We start from the raw sequence: 11,940 nt of genomic DNA on the forward strand, positions 1-11,940 counted from the left end.
GAATCCCCCCATTTAGGGTTTTTGCTGCCTCTGAGTCAGGGCAGGCACGAGCCCTCCCTTAGGCAGATCCCATCATCTCCTTCCTTGGCCACTTGCTAGTTCCTCTGGAAGCACCTTTAATGTGCTCGCCCACAGGCTGCTCTGCAGGCTGCAGCAGGCCCCGGGGGAAGGCAGGCCCCGGGCCCCGGGCAGAAGGCAGGCCCCGGGGGAAGGCGGGCCCCGGGCGGAAGGCAGGCCCCGGGGGAAGGCGGGCCCCGGGCAGAAGGCAGGCCCCGGGGGAAGGCGGGCCCCGGGCGGAAGGCAGGCCCCGGGGGAAGGCGGGCCCCGGGCGGAAGGCAGGCTCCGGGCGGAAGGCAGGCTCCGGGGGAAGGCAGGCCCCGGGGGGAAGGCAGGCCCCGGGGGAAGGCAGGCCCCGGGCGGAAGGCAGGCCCCGGGTGGAAGGCAGGCCCTGGGCGGAAGGCAGGCTCCAGGGGAAGGCAGGCCCCGGGGGGAAGGCAGGCCCCGGGCGGAAGGCAGGCCCCGGGGGAAGGCAGGCCCCGGGCGGAAGGCAGGCCCCGGGCCCCGGGCGGAAGGCAGGCCCCGGGCGGAAGGCAGGCTCCGGGGGAAGGCAGGCCCCGGGCGGAAGGCAGGCCCCGGGGGAAGGCAGGCCCCGGGCCCCGGGCGGAAGGCAGGCCCCGGGGGAAGGCAGGCCCCGGGCCCCGGGCGGAAGGCAGGCCCCGGGGGAAGGCAGGCCCCGGGCGGAAGGCAGGCCCCGGGCCCCGGGCGGAAGGCAGGCCCCGGGGGAAGGCAGGCCCCGGGCGGAAGGCAGGCCCCGGGGGAAGGCAGGCCCCGGGGCCGCGCTGCTGGCCTGCTCGCCCCGGCTCCCAGGGCCGCGCAGGGGCGCGTGCAGTGCGGCCGCGGGACCGCGCGGTGGCACAGCGCGCACGCGAGCGGGGCTGCAGCCGCCGGCAGAGCCGCGGAGGCGGGGGAAGCTGCTGCTGCCGCCTTCCCCCGCCTCAGCCGCGGGGTTTGTTAGGCTACTGGGGGGATAAAGCTAATGCGAACCAGAAAGACGTTCAGTCTTCCTGCCTGGGAAAGGAAGGATACCGCTAAGCCCGTCGGAGAGGTGGGGAGCATCAGCTGCTGCATAGTGCACATCACAAGTGACCGACAGGGATGTTCCGGATCTAAAAGTAGGACTGAAATCGGATGTAGCAATTTTGTCCCCTCTTTCATAAGGGCACATCTTGGGAGGCTGAATTGGTCCCTCCCTCCATCAGGCCTCCTGCCTGGGAGAGAATTTGCTACCCAAGCGATTGTCATTTGGTGGTTCAGTCAAGGAGGTTTGATTGACAACGAGCACTCAATCAAGCATTATACTAATCCTGTCAGTCTATTGATAGGCAGACAGACACAAAGGCAGAAGGAAGAAGGGAGGGAAGGGTGGGTATTATGGAAAGCTAAAAGCCAGTGGCGTTTCAAGCTGGTGATTGGAAAATAACTAGCAAGAGATGTAGAACATTCAACCAGAAAGCCTTGAAATGCTCTTGCTTTTACTCAGATTTTTTTTTACCTTGCAGAGAGCAAAGGTAGAGGGCATCTGTCACCAACCAGATTTACTTCTGGGCATAAGGCAACAACACAAGAAGAGTTATTTCACCTGCCTCCCCAGTAACCCTGAGATGACCAAATCATGTTCAGTGTTCCTGACTTCTTATAGACAAGATCTGCACATCGAAGATGGCCTTGCTGGCTACTTGTTAGCGAGCTAACAACTGTTAAAGATGATCAAGGTGAAATATTTAATACTAAGTAAAATGCAGGACTGTTCATTCTGCCTACTGTAACAATCCATTCCTGAAGCTTCTAAACATTTAATGAAGTGTCTCTTCTCCTCCTTCATACTTCAATTTTTGTGAAGGACTTAGCTTGCAGCAGGGAATGGAACTGGGAGAGTCAAACTCAATGGTTTCTCAATCATTTCAATCTAATTAAGCAGGTACAAGAGGTTGAGGCAAGTTCTGAAGAAAACTGGAGCTCTGATGACCCTACCTGCATCACACCTTGAGACTTCAGACACTGTCCTAACCCCTGAGAGAAGCCAGTGCTATTTTTGATCCTGATGCATGATCAAAGCACCATGAAGCCCAGTGTCACACTCCCACAGTGACAGTGTGGGGTGCATAATTTTTCAAAGAGTGTAGTCTTCCTTCCACGTCCCCGCAGATTTACTGAGAGATCAGATAGGAACAGCATGCAATTTCTGCAAATGGCACTGTGACAGCAGGGAATTCAACTCAGTTGTTGCTGTTAATCTCGAAGCCTGTGTATGTACCCAACTCACTGCTCCACTACCACTTTCCATATGTGAAGAGCCATGGTGCTGCATGCTTTCTACCTGGGAAATGAGACTTGTTACCAGCAGTAACCTTTATCTCTGTGTGACATTTGAGCTGCCAGGAGGGGATGGCAACCCTTTCATTCCTGTGCTTGTGCCTTCCCTTGGCAAAGTGTCAGTCAAATCTGGCATGTCCTGCTTCTGTTGTGGTTCTGGCATACTTCACAGGAGGCACAGAATTACAAGGTTTACAGGATGCTTTATCACTGCAGACAGTATTTTCCTACACCACCTCCTGTATTGCTCTCCAGTTAGTATGAGAGAGAGCAGAAGCTCCTACCTGCTTCTGCTGGGTATGTGACTGATCCTCTCACCTTGCTCTCCTTAAATTCTTCAGTGACTTCACACAGAAGATCACTAAGGCTGTTATGTTTCCTCTTTCAAGGCTTGTCTGCCTATCTCTGTGCCAGGACTGAAAAGCTCTCAATCCTGTCTTTTCCTTTTTACTAAGCCCCAATCTATTTTTTTTGAAAATAAAAGTCCCTTTTAGAGTAAATTCTTTTTTTAAAATATATAACAGGGATTATATAATGCAGGTATTAGCAGGGGACTAAACTTTTTCATCCAGGAAGTTCCTTTTACTCTTACATTTCTGTGCAGATGACAAGTCTTTGTCAAGCTGTATTGTAATTGGACCTTCATCCTGAATCTGAAATTTGCTCCATCCAAAGCACAATGAACTCTAAGTTTTTGAGACCCTCACGTCATACTCAGGTTTTTATTGTATTAAAAGGGATGAAAACTCATCTGAACAACTTCAATTCTGCAAAGCCAGACCTGTCTGAAAGCTGAAGTGGCTGATTCAGATTCCAAAATGGGACACCATCCTAAAATTTTGGGTTGATAAGAAAGCTTTAAATTAAGTTACACTAAATTGATAGCATGCTTCTTTCACACTGCATCTAATGTCTGTCTATATACAGAGTGAAAACTACCATTGGTAGGAAAGGCAGAGTCCAGCTGTGCAACTGGAGGCCCATTGCTGCGTGATGGATGGACACTTCAGGTGTTCCCTGTTGCAGAAAGTCTCACATGGGCTGTCAGATATGACTTTTAGGATTATGATGGCCTTGCAAAAAAATAATCAGAGCTTCTGTGAAAGACTTTGGTTGTCGTTTTTTTTTTTCCTCCCCAGAAAGCCCTGAGAATAGTATTTCAATGGACCTGGTAAAAATATACACATTCTTGTATGTCCTTTCTGACACATGCCACACTGGGGACCTGTCCCTGGAAATTATGTTTCATTAAGAAATTCACACTTTCCTGAAGCTAAAGCTCAAATGCAGGTAGCTGATGCTCAGGAATATTCCTGAGCAAGTCCATAATGACAGAAAAAGAGCATTAGAGATCCAGCTCAGCTGGTACTACCCACATTCTGGATTTTGAGTCTTGAAATATTTTGTTATTTTAAAGCCCCCACTCTTGAGCCAAACAAGCTTCAATTTTCACTTGTTTTTAAAGCTAATTTTCACAGCTGTAAAGAGAAGCTGTAAGAATGCGACCAAATACAACCTAAAAGTTACAAGACAAAGCAAAATGTAAATGGAAGGAAGCCAGAAGGGGTTTGCTTTCAGAAACTACTTGGGTGATTTTTGTATGTCTGGAATTGGCAAAGCAGCTTCAAATATGGAAATGCCGGCCAAGGCACTATGAACATGTGCTCTTCAAATAATCATGTCTTAGAGTGGAGGTCCTTCAGGGACAGGCACAGGAGGGCTCTGTTTGGAAGGGAAAAGCTCTGGTGGAAACCTGATGTCTTGGCAAGCAAGGGACCAATCTAACCTGATTTCCACATCTCCAGAGGCCACACAGGTGTTTGCTTTGGCCCCACCAAGTGAAGGAGCAAGTGGGTTTTTCACTTTTACATCTCCAGCAACAGGACTCCAAGGACCACACAGGTCCAACTCGGTGCATTTCCCTCATGTCCACATGGACAAAGGTTTCTTCTCTCCCTTTTTCTATGCCTCTCCCCGAACAGACTCCCTGGGATAAAATAAAACCAAATACAGTTACTGGGACTGCTGCTCTCTGACTAGCAAAGAAGATTCCTCTGTCTGAGGAAATTCTTTCCTCTGTCTCCTCAGACTACACTGACCATCACTTCTAGAAAGCTTTGGTGACATAGAAATAGCAAAGGAGGAATAAAAAAACCCCACCTGTCACAGAGAACCCAAGAAGGGAGAATAATTTGGTGATCTTTTCAGGAAAAAGGGGTGCATTTCCTGTACAAGATCACCATGTTGATGGGTTAGAAAGGACCATCCCTTTTTTTGGCACCACAGGCTGATTTTCTGTGTTAGCTCAACAGGAGGCCTGTCAGGAGAACTGTTAAGACAGCAAATAAAAATACCCAATCTTATTTTAAAATCTCACGAGTTTCAGGACCTGATTCACAACATGTATTTGCCTGCAGTTGGTCACGCTTTATTCTGACACATCTCTAGGTCTGATCTCCTTCCTTCACTCACTTTGAGTCTCTGCTTTCTGCCTGCAAGCTGGGTTCAGATGCCCTTAGTCCCTATCTTTATGCTTCCTTTCCCTGTCATAAAATTGTCCATCCTAGTCCTGGAGACTGTAAGCAAGATGTTGCAAAGGTCTGCAATATCAGACAGTAAAGTTTAAATAAGCAGATGTCACCATTGCAGGACATGGCAATTCAACACCTAAGCAGAGCAGGAGCAAGATATACCAGTAGAGGTGAAAATAGCCCCCACTCACTGGTGCACATTGAATCTCCGAGGTATCATACCTGGAAATCTTTCAGGCCACGCTGTAACAATCTGCCTCCTTCCCACCTGCTATAGCGTGAAGTATCTCAGCAGAGCTTTACTGCAATGAGTATTACCATGTTGTTTTGAGCCTCAGGCCAGTGCTGTAAAGGTCAATGTAAATAGCTTCTTAGTTACCCCTCAAAGACTTCGATAAAGCACTGCAATAATGAAGTTGCTCTCATTTGTAGCCTCTTCCATTAGAAATTCAGGCCAATGAACCAGCCTGCCATAGAACAGAAATGTCACTGACACCTGGCACAACCAATGAGCTCTTCATGATTCTAAAACAATTCTAGGTCGTCCCTGGAAACCTTCATTGATAGCCCCTCAGCCCTGCTCTCCCTTCATTCTAAAAAATGGAAAAAGAGTTTGGCTTAAGAGTTTAACATCTGGGTTTGAGGGAAAAAAAAATACCTTCCTTTCAGCATAAGGGAAATGCAGCAAGATCAGAAAAGGCTATCTCTGTAGGGGAAGGTCAGGAGATACATGCTGTGCTGTATTGCTGTGCTGAGTTTTAGATTCCTCTTGAATGGCTCTGGGGTTTTTTTTAAGCTTCAGTGGTGGGATTTCTGTATTTATGATCCAATCAGTGACTATGACCCATTAAACTAATACCCAGCATTAGTCACTGGAAGAAACCTGGGAAGTTAGCCACAGAGCTGTTTAAAGGGAACTGATATAAAGGCTCAGAGGAGTCACTGCTCAGAGCTCTAAAGTGTCTTTTGCCTCCCTCTTTTCCTGAATCTTACTGCCAGCTAATTACGTAAGAACAAAAATGTGTTATTTTGCAAAGCATGAGGAGTGGGGAAAGGCTTCAAGGCTGCCTGACTTGAGGGAATGCCACATTGGAGATGCTTCAGGTTTTTGTTCTTAAAAGAAAATTCAAACTAATTGACCTCAAGCCCAACACAGGCTTTTAACATTTAACATTTTATAACTGGGGACTGAAATACAGGAACTATGTTTATCTAGGATCAGCTCTTTTGAAATGAGCAATTGATCTGTTTTTATGATGTGGGAATGGGAAAAACTCTAAGGAGAGGCTGTTGCACTTGGGGAACATTTGGGTACCTCATACAGAAGGCTGGTATGTATTAACGTGAATAGATACTTATCAAGTCTAGCTGCAAAACTAGCTCTTATATCACTGGTTATTCCTGCTTTTAGCTGCAAAGATTTATTGGAAGACATATCTTTTTCAAGGTATTTTAGATACTGCCAATTCTAATCCATGCCAGAAAACAGAATGGCAGATATATGGAAAATTAAAAAATAGCATCAAAAGCAGAAAATGGTATTAGTGTAACATTAAAAGTGTTGCTTTAAATTTTGAAATGCTCAGGAAATGTGATATATGTGCAAGTAGGACAGTTAGAAGTGTTATACAGTTAAGAAAAAACTGGTTTTGTCAACATTTAGACAAAAAAGGAACAAAATTTTAATGAAAATAAACCCTTCATCTTTCTGTAGCTCTATATAGAATTAACTCTATCATGTCAGGCCTGCACAATACAGTATCTACTAAATATACCTGTCTCAGTGCAATCTACAAATAGACTAATACATTAGTCTGATAACACCCTCCTACAATACTCTAAATGTGGAAATCCTAGTCAATAAATGTACCCAAGACAACCTGTAAGGAAACAGTAAGGTAAAGGCCATGTGCATTGGAGACCACTAAATCTGCATGTTGGAAAGGTCTTTAAACCTCTAAGTCAACATCTTTAGGTCAGACTTGACTCCCTGGTGACTAAGCCCTGTTTGGGATTTGGGCCACCACTACTCAGGTGACACCTCCATTGCATGGAGGCTGGAGTGTAGCATCTGAAGCAAAAAAGCAGATGTTTAATTCTGTGCAGTTTCCCTTTCAATTTCCAGTCCTCCTCACTTTCTGATTCTTGTGCCTTTTTGCGATCAAATTCAAAACCTTTCAAAATGCTTCCAAATATCTTTTTTTGTTGAATTTACATTTCAAAAATTCATGGGAAATGTTGACCTCACATACAATTTGATAGTACTGGGGGATTGGAGAGGACTGTAGTTCCACAAAAGTTAATGAGATGAATTAGTGCTAAATCTCTGACAGTGATGCTAAAGTATGCTTCATTAATGTTATTGACTGTGATTAATAGATTAAAGCTAATGATGTTTGTTTACTTCAACGTATACAATACTGTTTGTAGGCTTCCCGAAGAGCAGCATGATGGTAATATGTAACAGCATTTGATATGTGCAAAGTGATTAAAAAAACCATTTGAAATCTCTTAAGAAAGAAAGAGAAGATGAATGATCTAGTTTAAGTAAAAAGGAAGTAAATGAGAACAAATAAGTGGAGCTGAGTAAATAATTCAGAATTAATAATTTATTTCATATATTTAGCCCTACTTTTTTTTTTGCTCATGGGATCCATGGAAGTGAAGAGATTTCCTCAAACCTATTTATCATATGAACTTGATAGCTTAAAGAAAGCCTACACAACAGCAGGAACCAGGGGCATTGGAAGCTCAGGCTTCATTGTGAAGGTGTGAATGGCTGGGGAAGTCAGATTGTATTACTTCTGTTCTCTCATTAGCTAAACAGCCAAAGTTTCCAGCACCAGTAATTCTCAACTTGGCAGATAAATGCCAAGTATTATCAGTATTTATTGTCAAGCCTAAAAAAGCCTCTGGCTGTGACTGGAGCCTACTGCTCCAGGGTATTTGCAAATACACAACAGAAATACCGTGTTTGTCCTCAAGGCTGTCTACACTGATGGGGTCAATCCTAGGATGCCATCAAATCCTGTATCCTGGTTTGCTGAAATATATCCAGTAAATCCCTTTTCTCTCTAGCTCAATCCCTCTTTTGAATTCGTGGTTCTGCTCAGTTGCTGCCTGATGTACTTTGGAGCATATCTGGAGCTTTCACCCATTCTTCAAGCCTCCAGCTCAAGCAGGCTACTGCCAGCAATGCCAGAAGTCCCAGTTGTGATTTGTTTTACACCTCATTTTCTAAATCTGCTACAACGAAGTTAAATGATGTCTAGAAGAAAAAGCAAATAAATATGCAAACTGATCCTTTGAACAGCTCTCCAAGCCAACGGAGATACACTTACGCAGTACTTAAGGGGGAGGAAAAAAAAAAGCCCTAAAACCCCGCAGAGAATAACTTCTAAATCAACCCGAAATACCAATACAAACTCTAAGAGTCTACAGGCAAAAGCACTAACCCTCCCCCTTTCAAGGTGACCCTAGTGATAGTCCTTGTGGTTATGGCAGTTTTCTTGGATGAAATAAACTATAGAAGCAGAATTTCAGAAAAAAGGTGCCTGAGGCCTACATGAAGCTGAATGTTTTTATTTGCCAGTGATGTTAGTGAATGTTGATGCTCTCAGCATCTCTTGGGCACCAGGGTCAACAGTGAAGGTAAACAAGGAAGCTCCTGTAAATACTCATCCACACAAACCTTGGAAATTCACTTGTTAAAAGTGCATGTGGGCATAAAAGTGGACACATGGCATGAGGATGTAAAAGGTACATGGGGAGGGTGGAAGTGAGTAATAGAAAAGGCATACTGCATTTGCTGCACGGACTACATTTATAGCTGCAAATCATGATTACCAACAAATGATGAAGTGGTCTATTTGGAGAAAAGGAACTAGAACAAATGCAAAACAAAAAACAACAAAAAAATCAAGGCTTAATTGCATCAAAATTTTTCTTGTTCCAGCTCACTCCATTCTATACTATTACCTTCCAAACAAATATTAAAGCAGTCAGACATGTTTTACTTCAGTTTGAATCAAACAACTGCACTCAGCTGCCTGAGGTGGGTACTTTCCTTATAATATAAATCAGAACCCATTGAAATCAGAGGGCGAATTCCCTTGGCTTCAAAGACGACTGTTATTAAAGAAAATGCTTCATTTGCTCTGCACATCTAAGCCTACCCCACCTCTGCACTGTGGGGACATTGGTCAATTGACCTCAGATGCCAGGCTGCTTCTCTCCTTGTACATGATATATCTTCTTTGTCCAGGGATAGTGCAAATCAATCATTTCTTCAGGTCATGTCACAGACTTCTGAAGTTGTCCTGGTAGCTATCAGTTCCCCCTAGTCCTACTAGTTCTTGCCTGGAGCACGATCAGCCTGAATAACAAAGGAGGTGTGAAAAATCTGTGCTGAATTTGCCCTCCCTATAGAAAATTGAGTTTTAAATCAAATTCAGTCTTAGTTAAGTGCTTCTTTTTTGTGTGAAAGCCCCAAAATTTTCCCATAAGGAAACTTCTGAATTTGTATTTTGAGATAGCCTTCATGGTAAACTAACATGTAATTAAAAATTTCAAAATCAAGAGAGTTTTCTTCCCAGGTTTCAATGAGATTTTTTTTCCTGCTTGATCAGTTTCATAGGTTACCCAGGAGTATTAATGGTCTTAAGGAGCTCAGTGTCTACGAGGAGCTCTGCAAGATACTTGTAAAAGCACAGGTGGGACAGATGGGCTGTACTGCTGAGGAAGAGCTTGTGGGGAGGGATGATTCAGCCTCCTGGATTAAGGCACCTACATTTGGTGTCTACATAAAAGTGTCTAGATGTGCACTAGGTGTCTGAGCTCTCACTGCAGTCAATGGGAGTGCCAAAACATGTCTAAAGTGTCACTGGACGTGCCCTAGTTTACCTCCTGGTCTCCACATGCCAGTTCTGAAGGGCTAGGGTCACCCTGTGTCCTGGGTCAAATCTGCCAGGCCCACATGTATGTCTCAGATACTCTGGAGCATTTCAAATAATTCTAGATGTTAGGGCTTTTGAACTGGGGCTGCAAGTAACCAGAGTGAAGATGCTAGTAAAATAGACATCCTGTATTACATAGATTGCTTCACCTATATTACATACATTGCTTCAGTTTGTAAGAATGGGTAAAACAGGTTAACATTACCAAATGCAGTGCACATCTCCATCCCCGACTCCAACCCATGACTCTCAGATCTACATGGGTGATGGAAGGGAAGTGTTCGGGCAGATTGTATGAAGAATCAGCATTTCTAGAGGTGCGCTGTGAGGTTTCTACAGTAAGTTGGGATTGCACTGGCCTGGTCTGTGATAAAGCAATTACAATATGGTGGTACGCAAATAAAAGAAAGACACAGAAACAAAGCACAGGGAAGCTAAGCTGTGATTTTCCTCCCTTTTTGGTCCCTTTGGGATGCATTTGCTGTTAATCCACCCAAAGCATTATTAGATCTCCAGCAGGTGTTTGACACAGACCTGGGCCACTGATCTCTTTTGCACTGTCTGGAGGCCCTGCCATGTTCTACAGCCTGTTTACTTGCAAGGCTTTTTTTTTTTTTGAGGGTCTCTGGCTCTGTGCCCATTCTCCCTTTATAGCTTCTCCAGCAAAAACATGTTGGAGGTCATTGTAAAAGGAACTGGTCAGAACAGGGCATGTTTAATAACAGATTTCAGGAAAACAGGCTGAAGTTTTTAAAAAGCAATTCAAGATCTGATTGATTTATCAAGGTCCGTCGGTGAGCTTCTGCCTTCCATGAATCTTTGCTAAGACAGGCCTCGCACGATTTAAGGGGCAGAGGCTGTAGGCAGCTACTGAGATCAGTAATGAGACAAATTTCTTGGTCAGTATGTGCATCCTCCCCCCCCCCCTTTTTTTTTTAGGAGGCTGAAGTAGAATGAGTTCCCTGGTCTCTGCTGATGGCAAAGACCTACAGCAAAATTACTCATGGCCCATTCTTGCAGAGCACCCATGCTACCCACAATAAAGCTTGCCACCATATTTCCCCAGTAGGAAACCTGGTACTCCTGGCACTGCCAGGTCTGTCATTTTCATGGGTACTTGAACAAGGTTTAACACTGAAATGCAGCATTTTGTCTGGTGAAAAATGCAGCAAAACCTCGTTATGGGTTGTGCAGATGCTTCTCAAGGAATTTACATGAACTTAATCTTGTTAAACTCTTACATGATCCTACAAACTGCACCATGGGGGACTTCTCTGCTGGCAGCCTTTTATATTAAAAACGCATCTTTACAGAAAGCCTTTCATTTGAATCCTTAATCACATGAATGGGCTGACTTTTAATTTTTTTTAGCACTGTCAGAGTATAGTAGCCTCTTGTCCATCCCTAATCTTGGGACCATGCAGCTCAGCAGAGGCACAGTGCAGGATGACTCTAAAGTGCAGCCTGTGCATCTGTGTTGTCCTTGTTGGGAGGATGTGTTTCATGGCAATGACAGTTTGTTGTAAGGAGTCAGAGACAGCACTGATTTCAGGACACAGGAAAGTGCTAACAAGAGCCCCTGAACACCCCCCCCCCCCAACTTGGATGAAAGTCTTGTCCACATTATTCCCCTTCTGTCACTTAACTAAACTTCTCTACCTGCTATAGTTGAACAGAAAGGAAAAAACTATCCTAGCATCTGTAGTAAAAAGGGTTTTGTAACTGAACAGGAAAAACAGTGCCTTATTATGCTAAGTGAAGCCCTTCTGGTTGGGTACAACCTTTTGCTCATTTTGCAAATGGAGAAATGACTCCTCCAGGTACATCTCAGTAGCACAGTGGAGCCTTAAAAGGTTTGGGACCTACTCCTGCATGCAGATTTTCTGACAGACTCAGAGATAAGCATCTCCCTTGCAATGCTTTTAGGTAAATACTCAGAAGAGCACTGTCCACTGGTCTGCATCCAAACCTTATTCATTTGGCACTATGGCTGTGGCTGATACATTTTGAGTTGGCTCTGATGGTTGATGCTGAGCTCTTGAAAATTTGGCCTTCTGTGACTTGCCCAAGGTCAGTGGCAG

The 11,940-nt window shown here is 44.9% G+C and overlaps 1 long non-coding RNA gene across 1 annotated transcript; it reads left to right on the forward strand.

The window, feature by feature from the left end:
• The first annotated feature begins 254 nt into the window (after positions 1-254).
• On the forward strand, positions 255-7,881 carry LOC140657632 (uncharacterized). The gene is made up of 3 exons (XR_012044414.1): positions 255-1,172; positions 1,560-1,772; positions 1,976-7,881. It is a non-coding gene; the product is annotated as an uncharacterized lncRNA (long non-coding RNA).
• Positions 7,882-11,940: the final 4,059 nt, after the last annotated feature.

The sequence above is a fragment of the Ciconia boyciana genome, chromosome 10, assembly GCF_034638445.1.
Source record: "Ciconia boyciana chromosome 10, ASM3463844v1, whole genome shotgun sequence".
NCBI lineage: Eukaryota > Metazoa > Chordata > Aves > Ciconiiformes > Ciconiidae > Ciconia > Ciconia boyciana.